This window comes from Drosophila serrata, unplaced genomic scaffold (genome assembly GCF_035046125.1).
Source record: "Drosophila serrata isolate PLE 108 unplaced genomic scaffold, ASM3504612v1 contig_362, whole genome shotgun sequence".
Lineage (NCBI taxonomy): Eukaryota > Metazoa > Arthropoda > Insecta > Diptera > Drosophilidae > Drosophila > Drosophila serrata.
Window position 1 is genome coordinate 934,606 of NW_028257260.1, and position 27,942 is coordinate 962,547.

The 27,942-nt window shown below is 30.9% G+C and overlaps 1 long non-coding RNA gene across 2 annotated transcripts; it reads left to right on the plus strand.

Annotated features, from left to right (window-relative positions):
* The first annotated feature begins 63 nt into the window (after positions 1 to 63).
* Positions 64 to 27,103, plus strand: LOC147642725 (uncharacterized). Of its 2 annotated transcripts, none has more exons than XR_015273075.1 (3): positions 64 to 296; positions 864 to 968; positions 26,436 to 27,103. It is a non-coding gene; the product is annotated as an uncharacterized LOC147642725 (long non-coding RNA). The 2 variants fall into 2 exon arrangements; XR_015273074.1 differs by having other exon boundaries at positions 101 to 296; positions 855 to 968; positions 26,436 to 26,795.
* Positions 27,104 to 27,942: the final 839 nt, after the last annotated feature.

Sequence of the window (27,942 nt, forward strand, 5' to 3'; positions counted from 1 at the left end):
TATTTTTCCTGCAAATTGTTGTATTCATTCTCTTATTTATATAGTAGCTCAGCGAACTAGTTCAGTTAAGCAACTTGCACATCACAAGCGCGATATCACCGATATATGTTGATACCATCTCTAATTCTCCAGTGCGCTTTCTCGTAAATTTTTCAAAAGTTAAAATTGAAAGGTGTAATTCTTGGACGTTTGCCAGCTTGACAAAACAGGCTGCCTAATGCGAATTTGAAGTTGGCCAACATATGTTGTCATGTCTGCACTAAATAAAATGCAACTTTTCGCCGGATTATGCCCGAGTGAGTAAAACACGAAATTACTTTTTGTTATTTTGCTCCAGTAGCTGCATAAAAGCTTGATAGTTTGTGTGAATGCAAGTGTCCGTACACTGAGGGAAAAAGTAGCAAATTGAATATATTATTTGTATAGTGTTTATATAGTTAAACATATTTTTTATAATCATAGGGATTTGCCTGACTTCAAATCGTACCAATTTTAGGTGGAATTTAACAAAAACCCTATGCTTCTGAAAAAAAGCTCAATAACACAGTTATTTTTTCACTGCATGTGTTTGCTTGGAGCTTTCCTCTTTATTCATGCATTAAGTTGCCTGAGAAAGTTTCGCGTGGGAAAAAGTTGCCACGGGATTTGCTTTGGCTGCTGCTGGTCCCCCCGTTATCCCCCGTTAGCCCTCGTTGTCCCCGTTAGCTGCACTTTTCCCCCCCTTCTTTTTTTGGACTCATGCAAATAACATATCGATGCTGCTTTTTCAAATAAACCATCACCCCTCTCCCCGCTGTCGATGTCGATGCCACGCCCCTTTTTGTGGTTTTCGCCTGTCGCCTGTTGTCCTGGAGGGGATTTAGTGGCATTGCCGGAACGTGTTGCTGCACATGCATCAATTTGGGTGCCACCACAGGACCCCGATTTCCCAGGCTCCAGCACACGCACAGTACACCCAGCATGCCCACGTATGTATTGCTATTTCTTATACTTTATTTATTTATCTATGTATTTTTTTATTTATATATTTTTTTTATTTTTGCGCCACAATGCCATCAATTACGGTGGCAATGCCAATATACGGATATTTACATACATATGTGCATATATTTATCCAAATGTATTCTTTTTGCGAACGATATATACATATAGAAATTCATTTATTTAAGGTTTTATAAATTAAATTTTTTTTGTTGATTCTATTCAGTATTATTTAGATATTCTTGCTTAAGATTCTTGAATTTTATTCAACTTCATTCAAATAATTGGAATAAATAGGGATTTATATCGAGAGAGACTTTTTTGAGTTTAAAAAGTCGATATTATAAAAGAAGGAAACATATATTAAACCGAATTTTCGAAAACCTATTTATACTTATTTCTAAAATGATTCTGTAAGCTAAGTTGAGCATAGTTTTTGATTGATATATAAGATTTTCTACCAACCTTGAGCCATATTCTTAAAATATACACTTATAATGGATTTTTGCTAATAAGCTTGAGTTTATCAGAGTTTAGTGTAGAAACTTTAGAACTTTGGAATTTTAAAAACACACAATGGTTCCCCTTTTCACTGGAATTCCCAACAGGGTCTAACATTAATGCATTAAAGCATTTCTCAGGTACTTAAAATTTAAAGATTTCAAATCACATTTAAATTCTATTAATATTTCCTATTTTAATTATTTGAATTTTTAAAAATAATTTAAATAATGATTACTTTTCAATCTAAATGTCACATAAAGCCAAGGGTAACGAAGAAATCGGGTTGAGAGTGTAGAAATAATGTGCGAGCCTAATAAATCATAAGTTGTGCACAATGTTGCTCTGCATTTGATTTCTGTTGATTAAAAAGCCGCAAAATTAAATTGTATACCATAAATCGTAAAGCCCTTTCCCCTTGCCCATTGCTTACCATAATTTATACAAATTTGTTTGCAATTTGGCCTGCAAGTAATTGCAAAATGCGGCGCTAGACATGAAAATTTCATAAATTTTCTTTGCCTTATTTATTTGTTTATATATTTTTTTATTTTGTAAATTTCCTGAGCGGGTTGTTTTTTTCTCTCACTAATATTTGTTCACTATGGTTTAAAGAAGAATAATTGCTGTTATTTTTACACATTTTTATTCTAATTAATGTGTTTAAGATAATACCTGAAATAATTATAGTAATAGTAACAGTGCGTATACGTAATATTTAACTGAAACTCTTTGTATATTTATATAAAGTTGTAAATTCTGGTTGAATTTAAAGTGGCTTAATTAGGACTTTGCTTTAGGCAATTTATTCATATTTATATTTATTTAATGTATGCCAAGCAAATTAGTTTTTTAACTCAAAATCTACCAAAATTACTTTTCGTAACTTTTAATTTATTTTCCCCTTCACAACTCCTTATAAATAATATTTTGATTACTATTTTGAGTTCGCTGAAAAATCAAACTTTCATCAACTGCATGCAACATTATTTATTTATTTTAATTTTAATGAATTTTATGTGCATCCTTGCTTTGATTACATAAATTGCGTATACGCAGTGTGTGCTCCTGGGCTATGGGTTAGAGGGGCCAAAGCAAAGTGGGTAGCCTCTCGCTCAGGTGTAACATGTGTGCCAAGGTGCATGCGAAAAAAAAAGGAAAAATAGAAAGAAAATGGGGAAAAAGCACAGACTCAAGGCCAAAACCCTTGACTAGAAAGAGATGCCACCACAGACAGTCAGACATGAATAGGCGTCGGAGGCGGGAATGTGGTGTTGCAGGTGTGGGTGTGGGCGTGTGAACCACTGAGAGGTGCAAAGTAGTTGCCACTTAAAAGGCGCAAAGAAAAAGAAACAAAAAACACAAAAAATGGAGAAGAAAACTTCAAACAAACAGCAGCCAAAAAGCTTTAAAGGGGTTTTCCACCTATCTTTATCTTCTGCGGGGAGGTACAATGGGGTTTGGGAAAACGATTAATTCTAAAAGGGAATTGTGTGGGGGAAATATGTAAATTTTACCTAATATTCAACATTAAATTTAAAATGAATTTAATGTAGATGAAGCTAAAATAACAGGTTCATATACTTGTTCTTAAATTAAGTACAGTTTTTACTTTTATCTATACAAATTAAAAAATATATATTAGAAGTACTATTTTTTAAAGAATTTGTAAAATACTTATGATGCTATTACACTAGTTTTTTATTTAACATTCTTATGAGTAACTTGAGTTTTATATTAGGGTTTTATCTATGACTCTGTCACACTTTCAATGACACCGCTTCTGCATTTTTAATTCTATAGCTGAGAAAATCAATAATCTTTTTAAAAAAAGTGAATTTGTGAGTGACATTTTTTTCTACAGTGTCATAAATGCTGAAAAACGGACAGATCTGTCAGTAGGAAAAACACAATGGTTGCTCTTTGTACTCAACACTTTTATTTCATTCCCCACTGTCAACTTGTTTCGTTTCAATTTCGAAATATATTCACGTTATTTATTTAAAAAAAATACGCTCAATATTTAAATGCATTTGGGTCTGGTCCAGCTGGCTGGACATTTATTATTTACTTGCTGTCCATTATTAAAGATTTAAGTTAAAAGCTTAATGCCCGCCATTCATATTTAATTTTCATAATTTTCTTTTTGTGGTCGCTTTGTTATTTATTGTTTTTTTTTTTGCTCTACATATTTTTATTTTTGAGTTTGTTTTGGGATGCATTTTTTTGTGCGCTTCGAAAATGCCTTTGCGCTAAATTGCCATCCCCCACTTACACCCCCGTTCACTGAGCTCTCTCTGTTGGTGTGTGTCTGCCTACATCATCATCATCATCATCATCATCATCATCATCATCATCATCGTCGCGGCCCTTGGCAACCCTGACCTGAATTTAACTCTAAAATTTTTGTGCGCGGTCTGGTATTTAATTTGTTATATTTTTTCCCTTTTATTTCTGTGCGGAAAAATCACTAAACGAGTGTGTGTGTGTGCGTGAGTGTTAATTTAATATTTGTTTGCGCCACAAAAAGTGGAAAACGAAATGGAAACAAAAAAAAAACTGGACAAAAAAAAGAGTTAATTTAAAATTTTCAAGTTAGTTTCACATGGTAAACGTTGGCTAAAGAGAAGGATATAAAAAATATATAGAAAGTTACCACAGAAAGAAAAAGCAAAGTCAAAGATTTCCCAAAAAAATATTTCCATATTTTTATTTATTTCTGTAAAAGAGTTCAAAAGAAACTTGTATATAAGTTTCTAATATATTCTATATTAATTTGCTTAGAAACATAAAATAGTTTTTATTTATATATAATTATATTATAATGATATATAATATATAATATATATAATATGTATAATTTAAAAAGGAAGGAAAAAACTAAGTAAATAGATTTCCTAAATAATATGAATATATCTTTTGATAAAGATTTTTGTAAAAGAGTTCTATGCAAATATTCCATCAATTCTAAGTTGATTCTCCTCAAGATCCTAAAAGAATTTTTATTCATTTAATATATGAAGATGTACTACTTAATTTTGAAGAATTTTCTTATTTTTTATATGCTTGCAGGGTATTATAATTTCGATCAGAACAATAGGCAATTGGCGTAAGCTAAAGCTAGATTGTTTTGAGAGAGATTTCAGCAGGATTTTAGCAGGATTTTTGTTTTATAATAACCATAATAATAAAATAACAATAAAAAACCCCGTAATAATATTAATAATGGATGGATAATTGAAAATAAACCGCATTTCAAGACTGTTAAGTATGTACTTTTCAAGTAAAATGTTGTGAAATTTCTTCTTGCAAAATCTCTCCCCTTGCAAGTAGCCCAAGTCCTTGGCAATTCTGCTGAAGAAGCTTGATAATAAGTGGCCAAGCGGTGTCATAAGCAGTTCATTAATTAGAGACTTTCAACTTCACAGACGCAAACAATGCGGTATTCCTTCGACCCTTCCCATTGACCAGCATGTTAGACCAGACGACTCTTTCCCCACACAGACAGTGGCCAAGGAGCTTAAATATAGCTCGTCCCAGCATTTCTATTCCTCCTCGTCCTAGTCACTGCTCCTGAAGCTTCGCCTTCAGTGGCAATGCCATTCTCTTGTCAGGTATTTCAGCTTGTTGTGTGCTGCATTTATGTGTTTAACTGCCACACGCACGGCACACGGATAGTAACTCCCACTCGCAACGCCAGTGGTAAAGGGCCATGTCAACTGGCATACGAAACCAATTTCCTTTTTATGGCAAATGAAATGAAAATTTGAAATGACCACAGAAACCGAAGAGAGAGAGAAAAACCCTAAGAGAAAAGTGGGGGAATAGAGGAAGGATGCACTTGGAAAAATAATATATATGAGATGACTAGAAACTAACCAAAATCAAATCAATCCTTAGTTTCCTTTACAATTAAACCATCTTCTACTGTTCAAATCATTATTTATCCAGGATACATTATTATATTCTTCAAGTATCTTAACAAATATTAAGCTCTCTACTTGAGTTTTTCTTGGTATTTCGGTTATAACCACATTAACCACAATATTTACAATCGCTTTGGGATAAGCTCACGGTGTGTGTAAAACCAGGCAAGAAGGACGAGATGAAGATGACTCCTTGGAAAGAAGGGACACTCGGACAAGTTGTGACAATGTAAAGGGAAATGCTGGCTGCAAAATATCTGAGAAGAATCGAGGCATTAACGACGAAATGTATCCAACTGGAGGGAAATTCAGAAGCAGGAATAACTGAATTAGCCATGCACAGAACTTTAGCACTCTTCATCTTAGCCGTAATCTGGTTATGGACACAAAACAGCTGCTGCCGGAGGAAGTAAGCCTTGTTTTTCTTGTATTTTTGTATTTTTAGAGGTCAAAGAAGCAATCTACCCGCAGCGGCTTTGCGGTGGATTTATTTTATTGCCGAAAAGTAAGGAACCAACAGATACTGTGTTTATGCGAAGTGTGTGTGCATAAATACCACTTTCATGTATTCGCTTAAACACGAGATGTGACTAGGAATTCTATGTCTTTACTTAAAGTATACAGTATATATGTTTAAGAAAAATGTAGGTCAGGATAAAATAGGTAGAGGAAAAGGATGTGCGAGACAAGAACTTTCTGATTATTTAATTCATTATAGAAACGACTTTATATATCCTTTATATTATATATTTGACTTTAACATCAAGTGATCCTTGTGGACTTTAATCCTTTCAATGTTCTCTATCTAACCCAAAAGTGCCCATTGCTGTTTTTGGTTGTCTTTCTTTCTCTCTGCAGCTCATAAAGCGCCATACGAATGCGCATTTCATTTGATTTGATTTAATTTTATTGCCCTGTAATGTATGCTACACTCTGTTACTGCTTGGCTGCTCCATGTTGCCAAATCAAAAAAAAAAAAAAAAATAAAATAACAAGGAAGAAAGATAACTTCAGGAAACCGAAGATTATATACTGTTGAAGTTTGACCACAAAAATTCATTAATTTCATTTTGGAAAGCTTTTTTATGCTAACAAATCTGCTCAATTTATATACATTATTTATAGGGTCGAAAATGACACCTTCACTGTTTTGTAAGACTTTGACTGAAATTATAATACCTTGAAAGGGTATACAAAATTTAGGAGACCAAGGGCAACAGGATATGCCACTTTGCATTGGAATTAATTTAATTTGATTTTTATTTATTTATGCCAATGGAAATCGGTTTTTATTTTAAGTCAAGCCAACTAACCAGGCCAAGCCAATTTTCAAATTCAAGGCAAGATTCAGAACATATATTTATTTATATATAAATATGGTATATAGTATATAACTATTTATCTAAATATATCCATAAATGTTGTAAATACGTTCTGTTTACTTGATCAAAAAAAGTGTAAGAAACAAAGGTTTTAAAGTAGTTGTACAATAACTATAAGACTTTAAGGGGGTAGACCACCCTGAACGCATGAAATTTGGAGGGTTTTTCAAGAATTCATTTTGACTAAGTTATTGGGAATACAACTTTTTATTTATTAGTACATCAAAGTACATATGTTAAACTAAAAAATACTTATTGAAAGAAAAAAAAATATTTACGAACCTCGGAGATATAGCCAGTCAAAAAACGAATTTTTTTTAGGGAATGGTCGGATGGTGTACATGCTGCACACCACATTTGTTATCCGAAATTCAAAAACAAAAATTTTTTATAAGCTATATAAGTATGGCTATAGCATGACGTAGCCGTTTTTGGAAATAATTTTTTTTGAGCAAATGGGAGCACTTTGAAAATTTTTTTTTTTTTTTTAACAAAATTTTTGATTTAAAAATTTATAACTTTAAAACAAAAAAACATATCGAAAAAATCCTACGTCATGCCATAGAGGGCATTATAGAGAAGCTGTGTAAAAAATTTGAAGAGAATCGGTCCGGCGGTTTTTGAGAAATCATGTACACCGTTTTAAAAAACGTAGTTTTGAGAAAAACGCAAAAGAAGATAAAGAAAGTACTCTACGGTATACCGGCAGCGCTCACTTCTAATGGCTGTAGAATCCACAAGTAACGAGATATTTTTAAGCCCGATGTCTTAAAATGACCGTAAGAATATCAGCATCAAGATTGATTAAAAAAAAAAAATTATATTTTTAAAAAATGTCAGGGTGGTCTACCCCCTTAAGGCAGTGTTGTCCACAGGCTTTATTTAGGACCTGCCTTAAAATAAGAACTTATTTTCAAAGGAAAGGGAAAATAACTCTGAATATTAACATTTATATTCTTGATTTAAATACGATTTTGTTCACAATTGTTCCTTCCTTAAGTCAACTATTTTCTGGCTTATCCTATCGGTTGTTAGATTTTCTTCTACCTTCCTTACAAGAACCAAGTGTGAGCTGAATTGGCCACACAAATGACTGAAATTCCTTAAATGTGAGCTTCCACAGGAGATGGGAATGATAGCCATTGTTAAGTCTGTCAATCTATAATGGCAAACATCCCTTGGAAGTCTCCAAGTCCTGGCTCAAATATTGAACTTCTTTATCCGAAAGGGCTTGAGCCTATTTGTCTGGCATTGTTTTCAATTCTCTGTGGTGGAGACCAAGTCGATGCCGTTTATATGGCCAGTCATGTGGCACGCATCATCATTTATCAAGCAGCATTGCCACAATTCGCAGGGCTGAAAACAAGCCAAAAATCATCGTAGAATTCCCCTCTCTCGGAGCATTTCCGGAAACCTCCGTTCCGCCTACAAAATTTGCCGTCGCCATTGCCATCGCCATTTTCTTTTCTCTGTCGCTGTCGCTGCTGCTGCTGCTTTTTTCTGTTACTCCTTCGGCTTCTCTTGGGTTCTCTTCGCTCCTCTTGGTTTCTCTTCGCTCCTTTTGGCTATCCTGTCTCCTGTGCTTTCTTTGCTACTTTGTTCTTGTTGTTGTTTTTGTCGGCGCTTATCTTGAGCGTTTGTCATTGATATACAGTGGGACAAAAAGGGGGAAACAGTGGAAGTGAAATCATTAAATTAACAAGTTCATAACTAAAACTATTTTATTATTATTTATTCGAGGTTTTAAAAATAGAGTTGCGGGTAGAGGTGTATAAATTTTGGCACATGGAATTAAAGCTCAACGCAAGAAATATAATTTTTTACTTTAAATGGTATTTATTTACTATTTATATATGTGATTTAATAATAATTTGTAATGCTTTAAATACAGAACATCAGGAGAAGTCATTAGCAACAAAGTTTAAGCATAACAAAATTTGTATTTAATACATTCTATGATTACAAATTTAAAGCCTAGTCTGTTTACAAATAAATTTTATTAAATTTATGTTGTAAATATTATTATATTATATACTACATTATTTGTATATTAAATGCTGTATACTTTCACCACCATTTCACATTTTCTTCAACGCTTTCCACTGTCATTCCGACAACGTTTTGTTGCTAGCTGTCACGTAACGGTTAAATCTGCATGAAAAATTAATGCTGTGTTGTTGATACGGTAAAATAGTGTGGGGTAAATGGGTGGCGTGTATCTGTAATGTTGGGTGGAGCTGTGTGCGTCTCGTTGTGTATTGAAATTAGCATTGGAGGGGGAGGAGGATGCCATTAGACCACCACTTGTAATCTGTCCACTTACCACCCACAACTTACAGTTACCCAATTTACTGTTGTCCACTTTTCCCCACATTGTTTACAACTGAATTTTATAATATCTCTGAACCTGTAATTGGAATCACGGGGATTGTATAATTTAAATGCATTCCATCCATAGATCTCCAAAGATTTTATGCAGTATATTTAAAAATTATTATGATAGAAAACAAAGTTGTGGAATGATTCGACGGTTTAATTTAATTAAAAAAATAAATTAAAATTAAATTAAAATAATTTAAAAAGTGCAGCGCACAACTTTCAGTCCTATATTCTATTACAATTAAAGTACAGGATCGAATCGAAAATTGCTTGTAACAAAGCTTTTAATCGCATTCTTTGAATAGATATATTTTATAAATATGAAATGTCTTTTTCTGTTTTAGTTGTTTGACGCTTAACAAATCTGCATACTAAATTTAAGGTTTAAGAAATCCAATTATTTTTTAGATTTTTCACAATTTTAATGATGGAACCCCTTTAAATTTTTTTGAAAAAATTAGAAATGTCTGTTTTGCAACTTGAGATGGCCAGAAAGATTCGCCTGTTAATGCTGATCAAGAATATATATGATTTATAGGGTCGGAAATGGCTCCTTCACTGATAAAAATTATATTTTCCTCTGCAAGATTCCTAAAATCGAAATTTTTACTTAATAATTTTTTAATACTTTTTGGGACAGTCGAAGTTTAAAAATCTCATAACTTTGTCAAAAATGCATTAATTTCAATTCGGAAACCGCTCCCGTGTTAGTTGTTTGACGCTTAACAAATCTGCATACTAAATTTAAGGTTTTAAGAAATCCAATTATTTTTTAGATTTTTCACAATTTTAATGATGGAACCCCTTAAAATTTTTTGAAAAAATTAGAAATGTCTGTTTTGCAACTTGAGATGGCCAGAAAGATTCGCCTGTTAATGCTGATCAAGAATATATATGATTTATAGGGTCGGAAATGGCTCCTTCACTGATAAAAATTATATTTTCCTCTGCAAGATTCCTAAAATGGAAATTTTTACTTAATAATTTTTTAATACTTTTTGGGACAGTCGAAGTTTAAAAATCTCATAACTTTGTCAAAAATGCATTAATTTCAATTCGGAAACCGCTCCCGTGTTAGTTGTTTGACGCTTAACAAATCTGCATACTAAATTTAAGGTTTTAAGAAATCCAATTATTTTTTAGATTTTTCACAATTTTAATGATGGAACCCCTTACAATTTTTTGAAAAAATTAGAAATGTCTGTTTTGCAACTTGAGATGGCCAGAAAGATTCGCCTGTTAATGCTGATCAAGAATATATATGATTTATAGGGTCGGAAATGGCTCCTTCACTGATAAAAATTATATTTTCCTCTGCAAGATTCCTAAAATGGAAATTTTTACTTAATAATTTTTTAATACTTTTTGGGACAGTCGAAGTTTAAAAATCTCATAACTTTGTCAAAAATGCATTAATTTCAATTCGGAAACCGCTCCCGTGTTAGTTGTTTGACGCTTAACAAATCTGCATACTAAATTTAAGGTTTTAAGAAATCCAATTATTTTTTAGATTTTTCACAATTTTAATGATGGAACCCCTTAAAATTTTTTGAAAAAATTAGAAATGTCTGTTTTGCAACTTGAGATGGCCAGAAAGATTCGCCTGTTAATGCTGATCAAGAATATATATGATTTATAGGGTCGGAAATGGCTCCTTCACTGATAAAAATTATATTTTCCTCTGCAAGATTCCTAAAATGGAAATTTTTACTTAATAATTTTTTAATACTTTTTGGGACAGTCGAAGTTTAAAAATCTCATAACTTTGTCAAAAATGCATTAATTTCAATTCGGAAACCGCTCCCGTGTTAGTTGTTTGACGCTTAACAAATCTGCATACTAAATTTAAGGTTTTAAGAAATCCAATTATTTTTTAGATTTTTCACAATTTTAATGATGGAACCCCTTAAAATTTTTTGAAAAAATTAGAAATGTCTGTTTTGCAACTTGAGATGGCCAGAAAGATTCGCCTGTTAATGCTGATCAAGAATATATATGATTTATAGTGTCGGAAATGGCTCCTTCACTGATAAAAATTATATTTTCCTCTGCAAGATTCCTAAAATGGAAATTTTTACTTAATAATTTTTTAATACTTTTTGGGACAGTCGAAGTTTAAAAATCTCATAACTTTGTCAAAAATGCATTAATTTCAATTCGGAAACCGCTCCCGTGTTAGTTGTTTGACGCTTAACAAATCTGCATACTAAATTTAAGGTTTTAAGAAATCCAATTATTTTTTAGATTTTTCACAATTTTAATGATGGAACCCCTTAAAATTTTTTGAAAAAATTAGAAATGTCTGTTTTGCAACTTGAGATGGCCAGAAAGATTCGCCTGTTAATGCTGATCAAGAATATATATGATTTATAGGGTCGGAAATGGCTCCTTCACTGATAAAAATTATATTTTCCTCTGCAAGATTCCTAAAATGGAAATTTTTACTTAATAATTTTTTAATACTTTTTGGGACAGTCGAAGTTTAAAAATCTCATAACTTTGTCAAAAATGCATTAATTTCAATTCGGAAACCGCTCCCGTGTTAGTTGTTTGACGCTTAACAAATCTGCATACTAAATTTAAGGTTTTAAGAAATCCAATTATTTTTTAGATTTTTCACAATTTTAATGATGGAACCCCTTAAAATTTTTTGAAAAAATTAGAAATGTCTGTTTTGCAACTTGAGATGGCCAGAAAGATTCGCCTGTTAATGCTGATCAAGAATATATATGATTTATAGGGTCGGAAATGGCTCCTTCACTGATAAAAATTATATTTTCCTCTGCAAGATTCCTAAAATGGAAATTTTTACTTAATAATTTTTTAATACTTTTTGGGACAGTCGAAGTTTAAAAATCTCATAACTTTGTCAAAAATGCATTAATTTCAATTCGGAAACCGCTCCCGTGTTAGTTGTTTGACGCTTAACAAATCTGCATACTAAATTTAAGGTTTTAAGAAATCCAATTATTTTTTAGATTTTTCACAATTTTAATGATGGAACCCCTTAAAATTTTTTGAAAAAATTAGAAATGTCTGTTTTGCAACTTGAGATGGCCAGAAAGATTCGCCTGTTAATGCTGATCAAGAATATATATGATTTATAGGGTCGGAAATGGCTCCTTCACTGATAAAAATTATATTTTCCTCTGCAAGATTCCTAAAATGGAAATTTTTACTTAATAATTTTTTAATACTTTTTGGGACAGTCGAAGTTTAAAAATCTCATAACTTTGTCAAAAATGCATTAATTTCAATTCGGAAACCGCTCCCGTGTTAGTTGTTTGACGCTTAACAAATCTGCATACTAAATTTAAGGTTTTAAGAAATCCAATTATTTTTTAGATTTTTCACAATTTTAATGATGGAACCCCTTAAAATTTTTTGAAAAAATTAGAAATGTCTGTTTTGCAACTTGAGATGGCCAGAAAGATTCGCCTGTTAATGCTGATCAAGAATATATATGATTTATAGGGTCGGAAATGGCTCCTTCACTGATAAAAATTATATTTTCCTCTGCAAGATTCCTAAAATGGAAATTTTTACTTAATAATTTTTTAATACTTTTTGGGACAGTCGAAGTTTAAAAATCTCATAACTTTGTCAAAAATGCATTAATTTCAATTCGGAAACCGCTCCCGTGTTAGTTGTTTGACGCTTAACAAATCTGCATACTAAATTTAAGGTTTTAAGAAATCCAATTATTTTTTAGATTTTTCACAATTTTAATGATGGAACCCCTTAAAATTTTTTGAAAAAATTAGAAATGTCTGTTTTGCAACTTGAGATGGCCAGAAAGATTCGCCTGTTAATGCTGATCAAGAATATATATGATTTATAGGGTCGGAAATGGCTCCTTCACTGATAAAAATTATATTTTCCTCTGCAAGATTCCTAAAATGGAAATTTTTACTTAATAATTTTTTAATACTTTTTGGGACAGTCGAAGTTTAAAAATCTCATAACTTTGTCAAAAATGCATTAATTTCAATTCGGAAACCGCTCCCGTGTTAGTTGTTTGACGCTTAACAAATCTGCATACTAAATTTAAGGTTTTAAGAAATCCAATTATTTTTTAGATTTTTCACAATTTTAATGATGGAACCCCTTAAAATTTTTTGAAAAAATTAGAAATGTCTGTTTTGCAACTTGAGATGGCCAGAAAGATTCGCCTGTTAATGCTGATCAAGAATATATATGATTTATAGGGTCGGAAATGGCTCCTTCACTGATAAAAATTATATTTTCCTCTGCAAGATTCCTAAAATGGAAATTTTTACTTAATAATTTTTTAATACTTTTTGGGACAGTCGAAGTTTAAAAATCTCATAACTTTGTCAAAAATGCATTAATTTCAATTCGGAAACCGCTCCCGTGTTAGTTGTTTGACGCTTAACAAATCTGCATACTAAATTTAAGGTTTTAAGAAATCCAATTATTTTTTAGATTTTTCACAATTTTAATGATGGAACCCCTTAAAATTTTTTGAAAAAATTAGAAATGTCTGTTTTGCAACTTGAGATGGCCAGAAAGATTCGCCTGTTAATGCTGATCAAGAATATATATGATTTATAGGGTCGGAAATGGCTCCTTCACTGATAAAAATTATATTTTCCTCTGCAAGATTCCTAAAATGGAAATTTTTACTTAATAATTTTTTAATACTTTTTGGGACAGTCGAAGTTTAAAAATCTCATAACTTTGTCAAAAATGTCTGTTTTGCAACTTGAGATGGCCAGAAAGATTCGCCTGTTAATGGTGATCAAGAATATATATGATTTATAGGGTCGGAAATGGCTCCTTCACTGATAAAAATTATATTTTCCTCTGCAAGATTCCTAAAATGGAAATTTTTACTTAATAATTTTTTAATACTTTTTGGGACAGTCGAAGTTTAAAAATCTCATAACTTTGTCAAAAATGCATTAATTTCAATTCGGAAACCGCTCCCGTGTTAGTTGTTTGACGCTTAACAAATCTGCATACTAAATTTAAGGTTTTAAGAAATCCAATTATTTTTTAGATTTTTCACAATTTTAATGATGGAACCCCTTAAAATTTTTTGAAAAAATTAGAAATGTCTGTTTTGCAACTTGAGATGGCCAGAAAGATTCGCCTGTTAATGCTGATCAAGAATATATATGATTTATAGGGTCGGAAATGGCTCCTTCACTGATAAAAATTATATTTTCCTCTGCAAGATTCCTAAAATCGAAATTTTTACTTAATAATTTTTTAATACTTTTTGGGACAGTCGAAGTTTAAAAATCTCATAACTTTGTCAAAAATGCATTAATTTCAATTCGGAAACCGCTCCCGTGTTAGTTGTTTGACGCTTAACAAATCTGCATACTAAATTTAAGGTTTTAAGAAATCCAATTATTTTTTTAGATTTTTCACAATTTTAATGATGGAACCCCTTAAAATTTTTTGAAAAAATTAGAAATGTCTGTTTTGCAACTTGAGATGGCCAGAAAGATTCGCCTGTTAATGCTGATCAAGAATATATATGATTTATAGGGTCGGAAATGGCTCCTTCACTGATAAAAATTATATTTTCCTCTGCAAGATTCCTAAAATGGAAATTTTTACTTAATAATTTTTTAATACTTTTTGGGACAGTCGAAGTTTAAAAATCTCATAACTTTGTCAAAAATGCATTAATTTCAATTCGGAAACCGCTCCCGTGTTAGTTGTTTGACGCTTAACAAATCTGCATACTAAATTTAAGGTTTTAAGAAATCCAATTATTTTTTTAGATTTTTCACAATTTTAATGATGGAACCCCTTAAAATTTTTTGAAAAAATTAGAAATGTCTGTTTTGCAACTTGAGATGGCCAGAAAGATTCGCCTGTTAATGCTGATCAAGAATATATATGATTTATAGGGTCGGAAATGGCTCCTTCACTGATAAAAATTATATTTTCCTCTGCAAGATTCCTAAAATCGAAATTTTTACTTAATAATTTTTTAATACTTTTTGGGACAGTCGAAGTTTAAAAATCTCATAACTTTGTCAAAAATGCATTAATTTCAATTCGGAAACCGCTCCCGTGTTAGTTGTTTGACGCTTAACAAATCTGCATACTAAATTTAAGGTTTTAAGAAATCCAATTATTTTTTTAGATTTTTCACAATTTTAATGATGGAACCCCTTAAAATTTTTTGAAAAAATTAGAAATGTCTGTTTTGCAACTTGAGATGGCCAGAAAGATTCGCCTGTTAATGCTGATCAAGAATATATATGATTTATAGGGTCGGAAATGGCTCCTTCACTGATAAAAATTATATTTTCCTCTGCAAGATTCCTAAAATCGAAATTTTTACTTAATAATTTTTTAATACTTTTTGGGACAGTCGAAGTTTAAAAATCTCATAACTTTGTCAAAAATGCATTAATTTCAATTCGGAAACCGCTCCCGTGTTAGTTGTTTGACGCTTAACAAATCTGCATACTAAATTTAAGGTTTTAAGAAATCCAATTATTTTTTTAGATTTTTCACAATTTTAATGATGGAACCCCTTAAAATTTTTTGAAAAAATTAGAAATGTCTGTTTTGCAACTTGAGATGGCCAGAAAGATTCGCCTGTTAATGCTGATCAAGAATATATATGATTTATAGGGTCGGAAATGGCTCCTTCACTGATAAAAATTATATTTTCCTCTGCAAGATTCCTAAAATGGAAATTTTTACTTAATAATTTTTTAATACTTTTTGGGACAGTCGAAGTTTAAAAATCTCATAACTTTGTCAAAAATGCATTAATTTCAATTCGGAAACCGCTCCCGTGTTAGTTGTTTGACGCTTAACAAATCTGCATACTAAATTTAAGGTTTTAAGAAATCCAATTATTTTTTAGATTTTTCACAATTTTAATGATGGAACCCCTTAAAATTTTTTGAAAAAATTAGAAATGTCTGTTTTGCAACTTGAGATGGCCAGAAAGATTCGCCTGTTAATGCTGATCAAGAATATATATGATTTATAGGGTCGGAAATGGCTCCTTCACTGATAAAAATTATATTTTCCTCTGCAAGATTCCTAAAATCGAAATTTTTACTTAATAATTTTTTAATACTTTTTGGGACAGTCGAAGTTTAAAAATCTCATAACTTTGTCAAAAATGCATTAATTTCAATTCGGAAACCGCTCCCGTGTTAGTTGTTTGACGCTTAACAAATCTGCATACTAAATTTAAGGTTTTAAGAAATCCAATTATTTTTTAGATTTTTCACAATTTTAATGATGGAACCCCTTAAAATTTTTTGAAAAAATTAGAAATGTCTGTTTTGCAACTTGAGATGGCCAGAAAGATTCGCCTGTTAATGCTGATCAAGAATATATATGATTTATAGGGTCGGAAATGGCTCCTTCACTGATAAAAATTATATTTTCCTCTGCAAGATTCCTAAAATCGAAATTTTTACTTAATAATTTTTTAATACTTTTTGGGACAGTCGAAGTTTAAAAATCTCATAACTTTGTCAAAAATGCATTAATTTCAATTCGGAAACCGCTCCCGTGTTAGTTGTTTGACGCTTAACAAATCTGCATACTAAATTTAAGGTTTTAAGAAATCCAATTATTTTTTTAGATTTTTCACAATTTTAATGATGGAACCCCTTAAAATTTTTTGAAAAAATTAGAAATGTCTGTTTTGCAACTTGAGATGGCCAGAAAGATTCGCCTGTTAATGCTGATCAAGAATATATATGATTTATAGGGTCGGAAATGGCTCCTTCACTGATAAAAATTATATTTTCCTCTGCAAGATTCCTAAAATCGAAATTTTTACTTAATAATTTTTTAATACTTTTTGGGACAGTCGAAGTTTAAAAATCTCATAACTTTGTCAAAAATGTCTGTTTTGCAACTTGAGATGGCCAGAAAGATTCGCCTGTTAATGCTGATCAAGAATATATATGATTTATAGGGTCGGAAATGGCTCCTTCACTGATAAAAATTATATTTTCCTCTGCAAGATTCCTAAAATGGAAATTTTTACTTAATAATTTTTTAATACTTTTTGGGACAGTCGAAGTTTAAAAATCTCATAACTTTGTCAAAAATGCATTAATTTCAATTCGGAAACCGCTCCCGTGTTAGTTGTTTGACGCTTAACAAATCTGCATACTAAATTTAAGGTTTTAAGAAATCCAATTATTTTTTAGATTTTTCACAATTTTAATGATGGAACCCCTTAAAATTTTTTGAAAAAATTAGAAATGTCTGTTTTGCAACTTGAGATGGCCAGAAAGATTCGCCTGTTAATGCTGATCAAGAATATATATGATTTATAGGGTCGGAAATGGCTCCTTCACTGATAAAAATTATATTTTCCTCTGCAAGATTCCTAAAATGGAAATTTTTACTTAATAATTTTTTAATACTTTTTGGGACAGTCGAAGTTTAAAAATCTCATAACTTTGTCAAAAATGCATTAATTTCAATTCGGAAACCGCTCCCGTGTTAGTTGTTTGACGCTTAACAAATCTGCATACTAAATTTAAGGTTTTAAGAAATCCAATTATTTTTTTAGATTTTTCACAATTTTAATGATGGAACCCCTTAAAATTTTTTGAAAAAATTAGAAATGTCTGTTTTGCAACTTGAGATGGCCAGAAAGATTCGCCTGTTAATGCTGATCAAGAATATATATGATTTATAGGGTCGGAAATGGCTCCTTCACTGATAAAAATTATATTTTCCTCTGCAAGATTCCTAAAATCGAAATTTTTACTTAATAATTTTTTAATACTTTTTGGGACAGTCGAAGTTTAAAAATCTCATAACTTTGTCAAAAATGTCTGTTTTGCAACTTGAGATGGCCAGAAAGATTCGCCTGTTAATGCTGATCAAGAATATATATGATTTATAGGGTCGGAAATGGCTCCTTCACTGATAAAAATTATATTTTCCTCTGCAAGATTCCTAAAATGGAAATTTTTACTTAATAATTTTTTAATACTTTTTGGGACAGTCGAAGTTTAAAAATCTCATAACTTTGTCAAAAATGCATTAATTTCAATTCGGAAACCGCTCCCGTGTTAGTTGTTTGACGCTTAACAAATCTGCATACTAAATTTAAGGTTTTAAGAAATCCAATTATTTTTTAGATTTTTCACAATTTTAATGATGGAACCCCTTAAAATTTTTTGAAAAAATTAGAAATGTCTGTTTTGCAACTTGAGATGGCCAGAAAGATTCGCCTGTTAATGCTGATCAAGAATATATATGATTTATAGGGTCGGAAATGGCTCCTTCACTGATAAAAATTATATTTTCCTCTGCAAGATTCCTAAAATCGAAATTTTTACTTAATAATTTTTTAATACTTTTTGGGACAGTCGAAGTTTAAAAATCTCATAACTTTGTCAAAAATGCATTAATTTCAATTCGGAAACCGCTCCCGTGTTAGTTGTTTGACGCTTAACAAATCTGCATACTAAATTTAAGGTTTTAAGAAATCCAATTATTTTTTTAGATTTTTCACAATTTTAATGATGGAACCCCTTAAAATTTTTTGAAAAAATTAGAAATGTCTGTTTTGCAACTTGAGATGGCCAGAAAGATTCGCCTGTTAATGCTGATCAAGAATATATATGATTTATAGGGTCGGAAATGGCTCCTTCACTGATAAAAATTATATTTTCCTCTGCAAGATTCCTAAAATCGAAATTTTTACTTAATAATTTTTTAATACTTTTTGGGACAGTCGAAGTTTAAAAATCTCATAACTTTGTCAAAAATGTCTGTTTTGCAACTTGAGATGGCCAGAAAGATTCGCCTGTTAATGCTGATCAAGAATATATATGATTTATAGGGTCGGAAATGGCTCCTTCACTGATAAAAATTATATTTTCCTCTGCAAGATTCCTAAAATGGAAATTTTTACTTAATAATTTTTTAATACTTTTTGGGACAGTCGAAGTTTAAAAATCTCATAACTTTGTCAAAAATGCATTAATTTCAATTCGGAAACCGCTCCCGTGTTAGTTGTTTGACGCTTAACAAATCTGCATACTAAATTTAAGGTTTTAAGAAATCCAATTATTTTTTAGATTTTTCACAATTTTAATGATGGAACCCCTTAAAATTTTTTGAAAAAATTAGAAATGTCTGTTTTGCAACTTGAGATGGCCAGAAAGATTCGCCTGTTAATGCTGATCAAGAATATATATGATTTATAGGGTCGGAAATGGCTCCTTCACTGATAAAAATTATATTTTCCTCTGCAAGATTCCTAAAATGGAAATTTTTACTTAATAATTTTTTAATACTTTTTGGGACAGTTGAAGTTTAAAAATCTCATAACTTTGTCAAAAATGCATTAATTTCAATTCGGAAACCGCTCCCATGTTAGTTGTTTGACGCTTAACAAATCTGCATACTAAATTTAAGGTTTTAAGAAATCCAATTATTTTTTTAGATTTTTCACAATTTTAATGATGGAACCCCTTAAAATTTTTTGAAAAAATTAGAAATGTCTGTTTTGCAACTTGAGATGGCCAGAAAGATTCGCCTGTTAATGCTGATCAAGAATATATATGATTTATAGGGTCGGAAATGGCTCCTTCACTGATAAAAATTATATTTTCCTCTGCAAGATTCCTAAAATCAAAATTTTTACTTAATAATTTTTTAATACTTTTTGGGACAGTCGAAGTTTAAAAATCTCATAACTTTGTCAAAAATGTCTGTTTTGCAACTTGAGATGGCCAGAAAGATTCGCCTGTTAATGCTGATCAAGAATATATATGATTTATAGGGTCGGAAATGGCTCCTTCACTGATAAAAATTATATTTTCCTCTGCAAGATTCCTAAAATGGAAATTTTTACTTAATAATTTTTTAATACTTTTTGGGACAGTCGAAGTTTAAAAATCTCATAACTTTGTCAAAAATGCATTAATTTCAATTCGGAAACCGCTCCCGTGTTAGTTGTTTGACGCTTAACAAATCTGCATACTAAATTTAAGGTTTTAAGAAATCCAATTATTTTTTAGATTTTTCACAATTTTAATGATGGAACCCCTTAAAATTTTTTGAAAAAATTAGAAATGTCTGTTTTGCAACTTGAGATGGCCAGAAAGATTCGCCTGTTAATGCTGATCAAGAATATATATGATTTATAGGGTCGGAAATGGCTCCTTCACTGATAAAAATTATATTTTCCTCTGCAAGATTTCTAAAATCGAAATTTTTACTTAATAATTTTTTAATACTTTTTGGGACAGTCGAAGTTTAAAAATCTCATAACTTTGTCAAAAATGCATTAATTTCAATTCGGAAACCGCTCCCGTGTTAGTTGTTTGACGCTTAACAAATCTGCATACTAAATTTAAGGTTTTAAGAAATCCAATTATTTTTTTAGATTTTTCACAATTTTAATGATGGAACCCCTTAAAATTTTTTGAAAAAATTAGAAATGTCTGTTTTGCAACTTGAGATGGCCAGAAAGATTCGTCTGTTAATGCTGATCAAGAATATATATGATTTATAGGGTCGGAAATGGCTCCTTCACTGATAAAAATTATATTTTCCTCTGCAAGATTCCTAAAAAGGAAATTTTTACTTAATAATTTTTTAATACTTTTTGGGACAGTCGAAGTTTAAAAATCTCATAACTTTGTCAAAAATGTCTGTTTTGCAACTTGAGATGGCCAGAAAGATTCGCCTGTTAATGCTGATCAAGAATATATATGATTTATAGGGTCGGAAATGGCTCCTTCACTGATAAAAATTATATTTTCCTCTGCAAGATTTCTAAAATGGAAATTTTTACTTAATAATTTTTTAATACTTTTTGGGACAGTCGAAGTTTAAAAATCTCATAACTTTGTCAAAAATGTCTGTTTTGCAACTTGAGATGGCCAGAAAGATTCGCCTGTTAATGCTGATCAAGAATATATATGATTTATAGGGTCGGAAATGGCTCCTTCACTGATAAAAATTATATTTTCCTCTGCAAGATTCCTAAAATGGAAATTTTTACTTAATAATTTTTTAATACTTTTTGGGACAGTCGAAGTTTAAAAATCTCATAACTTTGTCAAAAATGCATTAATTTCAATTCGGAAACCGCTCCCGTGTTAGTTGTTTGACGCTTAACAAATCTGCATACTAAATTTAAGGTTTTAAGAAATCCAATTATTTTTTAGATTTTTCACAATTTTAATGATGGAACCCCTTAAAATTTTTTGAAAAAATTAGAAATGTCTGTTTTGCAACTTGAGATGGCCAGAAAGATTCGCCTGTTAATGCTGATCAAGAATATATATGATTTATAGGGTCGGAAATGGCTCCTTCACTGATAAAAATTATATTTTCCTCTGCAAGATTCCTAAAATCGAAATTTTTACTTAATAATTTTTTAATACTTTTTGGGACAGTCGAAGTTTAAAAATCTCATAACTTTGTCAAAAATGCATTAATTTCAATTCGGAAACCGCTCCCGTGTTAGTTGTTTGACGCTTAACAAATCTGCATACTAAATTTAAGGTTTTAAGAAATCCAATTATTTTTTTAGATTTTTCACAATTTTAATGATGGAACCCCTTAAAATTTTTTGAAAAAATTAGAAATGTCTGTTTTGCAACTTGAGATGGCCAGAAAGATTCGCCTGTTAATGCTGATCAAGAATATATATGATTTATAGGGTCGGAAATGGCTCCTTCACTGATAAAAATTATATTTTCCTCTGCAAGATTCCTAAAAAGGAAATTTTTACTTAATAATTTTTTAATACTTTTTGGGACAGTCGAAGTTTAAAAATCTCATAACTTTGTCAAAAATGTCTGTTTTGCAACTTGAGATGGCCAGAAAGATTCGCCTGTTAATGCTGATCAAGAATATATATGATTTATAGGGTCGGAAATGGCTCCTTCACTGATAAAAATTATATTTTCCTCTGCAAGATTTCTAAAATGGAAATTTTTACTTAATAATTTTTTAATACTTTTTGGGACAGTCGAAGTTTAAAAATCTCATAACTTTGTCAAAAATGCATTAATTTCAATTCGGAAACCGCTCCCGTGTTAGTTGTTTGACGCTTAACAAATCTGCATACTAAATTTAAGGTTTTAAGAAATCCAATTATTTTTTAGATTTTTCACAATTTTAATGATGGAACCCCTTACAATTTTTTGAAAAAATTAGAAATGTCTGTTTTGCAACTTGAGATGGCCAGAAAGATTCGCCTGTTAATGCTGATCAAGAATATATATGATTTATAGGGTCGGAAATGGCTCCTTCACTGATAAAAATTATATTTTCCTCTGCAAGATTCCTAAAATGGAAATTTTTACTTAATAATTTTTTAATACTTTTTGGGACAGTCGAAGTTTAAAAATCTCATAACTTTGTCAAAAATGCATTAATTTCAATTCGGAAACCGCTCCCGTGTTAGTTGTTTGACGCTTAACAAATCTGCATACTAAATTTAAGGTTTTAAGAAATCCAATTATTTTTTAGATTTTTCACAATTTTAATGATGGAACCCCTTAAAATTTTTTGAAAAAATTAGAAATGTCTGTTTTGCAACTTGAGATGGCCAGAAAGATTCGCCTGTTAATGCTGATCAAGAATATATATGATTTATAGGGTCGGAAATGGCTCCTTCACTGATAAAAATTATATTTTCCTCTGCAAGATTCCTAAAATGGAAATTTTTACTTAATAATTTTTTAATACTTTTTGGGACAGTCGAAGTTTAAAAATCTCATAACTTTGTCAAAAATGCATTAATTTCAATTCGGAAACCGCTCCCGTGTTAGTTGTTTGACGCTTAACAAATCTGCATACTAAATTTAAGGTTTTAAGAAATCCAATTATTTTTTAGATTTTTCACAATTTTAATGATGGAACCCCTTAAAATTTTTTGAAAAAATTAGAAATGTCTGTTTTGCAACTTGAGATGGCCAGAAAGATTCGCCTGTTAATGCTGATCAAGAATATATATGATTTATAGGGTCGGAAATGGCTCCTTCACTGATAAAAATTATATTTTCCTCTGCAAGATTCCTAAAATGGAAATTTTTACTTAATAATTTTTTAATACTTTTTGGGACAGTCGAAGTTTAAAAATCTCATAACTTTGTCAAAAATGCATTAATTTCAATTCGGAAACCGCTCCCGTGTTAGTTGTTTGACGCTTAACAAATCTGCATACTAAATTTAAGGTTTTAAGAAATCCAATTATTTTTTAGATTTTTCACAATTTTAATGATGGAACCCCTTAAAATTTTTTGAAAAAATTAGAAATGTCTGTTTTGCAACTTGAGATGGCCAGAAAGATTCGCCTGTTAATGCTGATCAAGAATATATATGATTTATAGGGTCGGAAATGGCTCCTTCACTGATAAAAATTATATTTTCCTCTGCAAGATTCCTAAAATCGAAATTTTTACTTAATAATTTTTTAATACTTTTTGGGACAGTCGAAGTTTAAAAATCTCATAACTTTGTCAAAAATGCATTAATTTCAATTCGGAAACCGCTCCCGTGTTAGTTGTTTGACGCTTAACAAATCTGCATACTAAATTTAAGGTTTTAAGAAATCCAATTATTTTTTAGATTTTTCACAATTTTAATGATGGAACCCCTTAAAATTTTTTGAAAAAATTAGAAATGTCTGTTTTGCAACTTGAGATGGCCAGAAAGATTCGCCTGTTAATGCTGATCAAGAATATATATGATTTATAGGGTCGGAAATGGCTCCTTCACTGATAAAAATTATATTTTCCTCTGCAAGATTCCTAAAATCGAAATTTTTACTTAATAATTTTTTAATACTTTTTGGGACAGTCGAAGTTTAAAAATCTCATAACTTTGTCAGTTGTTTGTTTGTTAGTTGTTTGACGCTTAACAAATCTGCATACTAAATATAAGGTTTTAAGAAATCCAATTATTTTTTAGATTTTTCACAATTTTAATGATGGAACCCCTTAAAATTTTTTGAAAAAATTAGAAATGTCTGTTTTGCAACTTGAGATGGCCAGAAAGATTCGCCTGTTAATGCTGATCAAGAATATATATGATTTATAGGGTCGGAAATGGCTCCTTCACTGATAAAAATTATATTTTCCTCTGCAAGATTCCTAAAATGGAAATTTTTACTTAATAATTTTTTAATACTTTTTGGGACAGTCGAAGTTTAAAAATCTCATAACTTTGTCAAAAATGCATTAATTTCAATTCGGAAACCGCTCCCGTGTTAGTTGTTTGACGCTTAACAAATCTGCATACTAAATTTAAGGTTTTAAGAAATCCAATTATTTTTTAGATTTTTCACAATTTTAATGATGGAACCCCTTAAAATTTTTTGAAAAAATTAGAAATGTCTGTTTTGCAACTTGAGATGGCCAGAAAGATTCGCCTGTTAATGCTGATCAAGAATATATATGATTTATAGGGTCGGAAATGGCTCCTTCACTGATAAAAATTATATTTTCCTCTGCAAGATTCCTAAAATCGAAATTTTTACTTAATAATTTTTTAATACTTTTTGGGACAGTCGAAGTTTAAAAATCTCATAACTTTGTCAAAAATGCATTAATTTCAATTCGGAAACCGCTCCCGTGTTAGTTGTTTGACGCTTAACAAATCTGCATACTAAATTTAAGGTTTTAAGAAATCCAATTATTTTTTAGATTTTTCACAATTTTAATGATGGAACCCCTTAAAATTTTTTGAAAAAATTAGAAATGTCTGTTTTGCAACTTGAGATGGCCAGAAAGATTCGCCTGTTAATGCTGATCAAGAATATATATGATTTATAGAGTCGGAAATGGCTCCTTCACTGATAAAAATTATATTTCCCTCTGCAAGATTCCTAAAATGGAAATTTTTACTTAATAATTTTTTAATACTTTTTGGGACAGTCGAAGTTTAAAAATCTCATAACTTTGTCAAAAATGCATTAATTTCAATTCGGAAACCGCTCCCGTGTTAGTTGTTTGACGCTTAACAAATCTGCATACTAAATTTAAGGTTTTAAGAAATCCAATTATTTTTTAGATTTTTCACAAATTTAAATTAAATTAAAATTTTTTGAAAAAATTAGAAATGTCTGTTTTGCAACTTGAGATGGCCAGAAAGATTCGCCTGTTAATGCTGATCAAGAATATATACAATATACACAATTTTAATGATGGAACCCCTCAAAATTTGTTGAAAAAATTAGAAATGTCTGTTTTGCAACTTGAGATGGCCAGAAAGATTCGCCTGTTAATGCTGATCAAGAATATATATGATTTATAGGGTCGGAAATGGCTCCTTCACTGATAAAAATTATATTTTCCTCTGCAAGATTCCTAAAATCGAAATTTTTACTTAATAATTTTTTAATACTTTTTGGGACAGTCGAAGTTTAAAAATCTCATAACTTTGTCAAAAATGCATTAATTTCAATTCGGAAACCGCTCCCGTGTTAGTTGTTTGACGCTTAACAAATCTGCATACTAAATTTAAGGTTTTAAGAAATCCAATTATTTTTTAGATTTTTCACAATTTTAATGATGGAACCCCTTAAAATTTTTTGAAAAAATTAGAAATGTCTGTTTTGCAACTTGAGATGGCCAGAAAGATTCGCCTGTTAATGCTGATCAAGAATATATATGATTTATAGGGTCGGAAATGGCTCCTTCACTGATAAAAATTATATTTTCCTCTGCAAGATTCCTAAAATCGAAATTTTTACTTAATAATTTTTTAATACTTTTTGGGACAGTCGAAGTTTAAAAATCTCATAACTTTGTCAAAAATGCATTAATTTCAATTCGGAAACCGCTCCCGTGTTAGTTGTTTGACGCTTAACAAATCTGCATACTAAATTTAAGGTTTTAAGAAATCCAATTATTTTTTAGATTTTTCACAATTTTAATGATGGAACCCCTTAAAATTTTTTGAAAAAATTAGAAATGTCTGTTTTGCAACTTGAGATGGCCAGAAAGATTCGCCTGTTAATGCTGATCAAGAATATATATGATTTATAGGGTCGGAAATGGCTCCTTCACTGATAAAAATTATATTTTCCTCTGCAAGATTCCTAAAATCGAAATTTTTACTTAATAATTTTTTAATACTTTTTGGGACAGTCGAAGTTTAAAAATCTCATAACTTTGTCAAAAATGCATTAATTTCAATTCGGAAACCGCTCCCGTGTTAGTTTGACGCTTAACAAATCTGCATACTAAATATAAGGTTTTCAGAAATCCATTTATTTTTTAGATTTTTCTCAATTTTAATGATGTAACCCTTACAGGTCGCGTGTCGCCGGCTGCAGGATAAGCAAATATGGCCATTTAATCCGAGGCCACAACAACGGAGCAGAAACTACAAATTGGTTTAGGCATTCATTTGCCGCCTAAGTGGCCAGCAATCGGAGGAGTCCCTTCATACCCACTCACGGCACTCATCCCCTTTGTATAATAAAACCCGAAAGGCGTGGGTTTTGTTGCAGCCTGAAAGTGTGTAATCAACAAATGAGATTTGTTTAAAATTCTACATTCTGCAAAAGTGTAAAATATATTTAAGTGTAATATTAATAAACTAAATAATTAATAAATACAATAAAGAATAATTTAAGAAATAAATTGGGCAAATCAAATGTTTAAAATTTTATAACTAGGGCAAAAAAGCATTAATTTGTATTTGGAAACCATCCATATGTTAGTTTTTAGGCGGGTAATAAATCTGCATAGTCAATTTTTACAGAATTTACAGAAAATTAAATTTTTGTCAATTATTGAACATTTGAACGATGTTACCCCTTATAAAATTGTGAAATTTCTAAAATAATTTTATTTTTTGGCTGGACATGGATAGATCGATTCGGCTGTTTTTGCTGATCACGAAAATATATAGTTTATAGGGTCGGAAATGATTTTTAACCATTTTATAACAAAAATAAAGATATTGTATTTATTCAAATTTGGCGGTTTTCTATATGGCAGTTTTCTACATGGCAGTTTTCTACATGGCGGTTTTCTACTTGGCGGCAACTGATCGTCTGTTTAAATTTGAAATGGCCGGTCAGTTGCCGCCATACAGAGTAACAGCAAAAATTGTTGTTGTTGTAAAAAAAAATGTTGTTGTTGTAAAAAACAAATTGTTGTTGTTGTAATTTGTTGTACAATAATTGTTGTTGTTGTTGTAGGCTATAGCGACGCTTCAATTTGGTGCAAAACCATCGATTTCAGGTTTGAGGTACCAGGCGAACAGAAATCAGCAGCAAGCAACTGCATTTTTGGTGGTCAGAAGTTGCCAGATCGATCACATGCGCCATCGATCCGGGAACGCTGGACTGCCTAATGGTGCCAGATCGATCGCATATGCCATCAATCCGGCAACGCTTGACTGCCTAATGGTGCCAGATCGATCGCATATGCCATCGATCTGGCAACTCTTGACCACCAAAAATGCAGTTGCTTGCTGCTGATTTCTGTTCGCCTGGTACCTCAAACCTGAAATCGATGGTTTTGCACCAAATTGAAGCGTCGCTATAGCCTACAACAACAACAACAATTATTGTACAACAAATTACAACAACAACAATTTGTTTTTTACAACAACAACATTTTTTTTTACAACAACAACAATTTTTGCTGTTACTCTGTATGGCGGCAACTGACCGGCCATTTCAAATTTAAACAGACGATCAGTTGCCGCCAAGTAGAAAACCGCCATGTAGAAAACTGCCATGTAGAAAACTGCCATATAGAAAACCGCCAAATTTGAATAAATACAATATCTTTATTTTTGTTATAAAA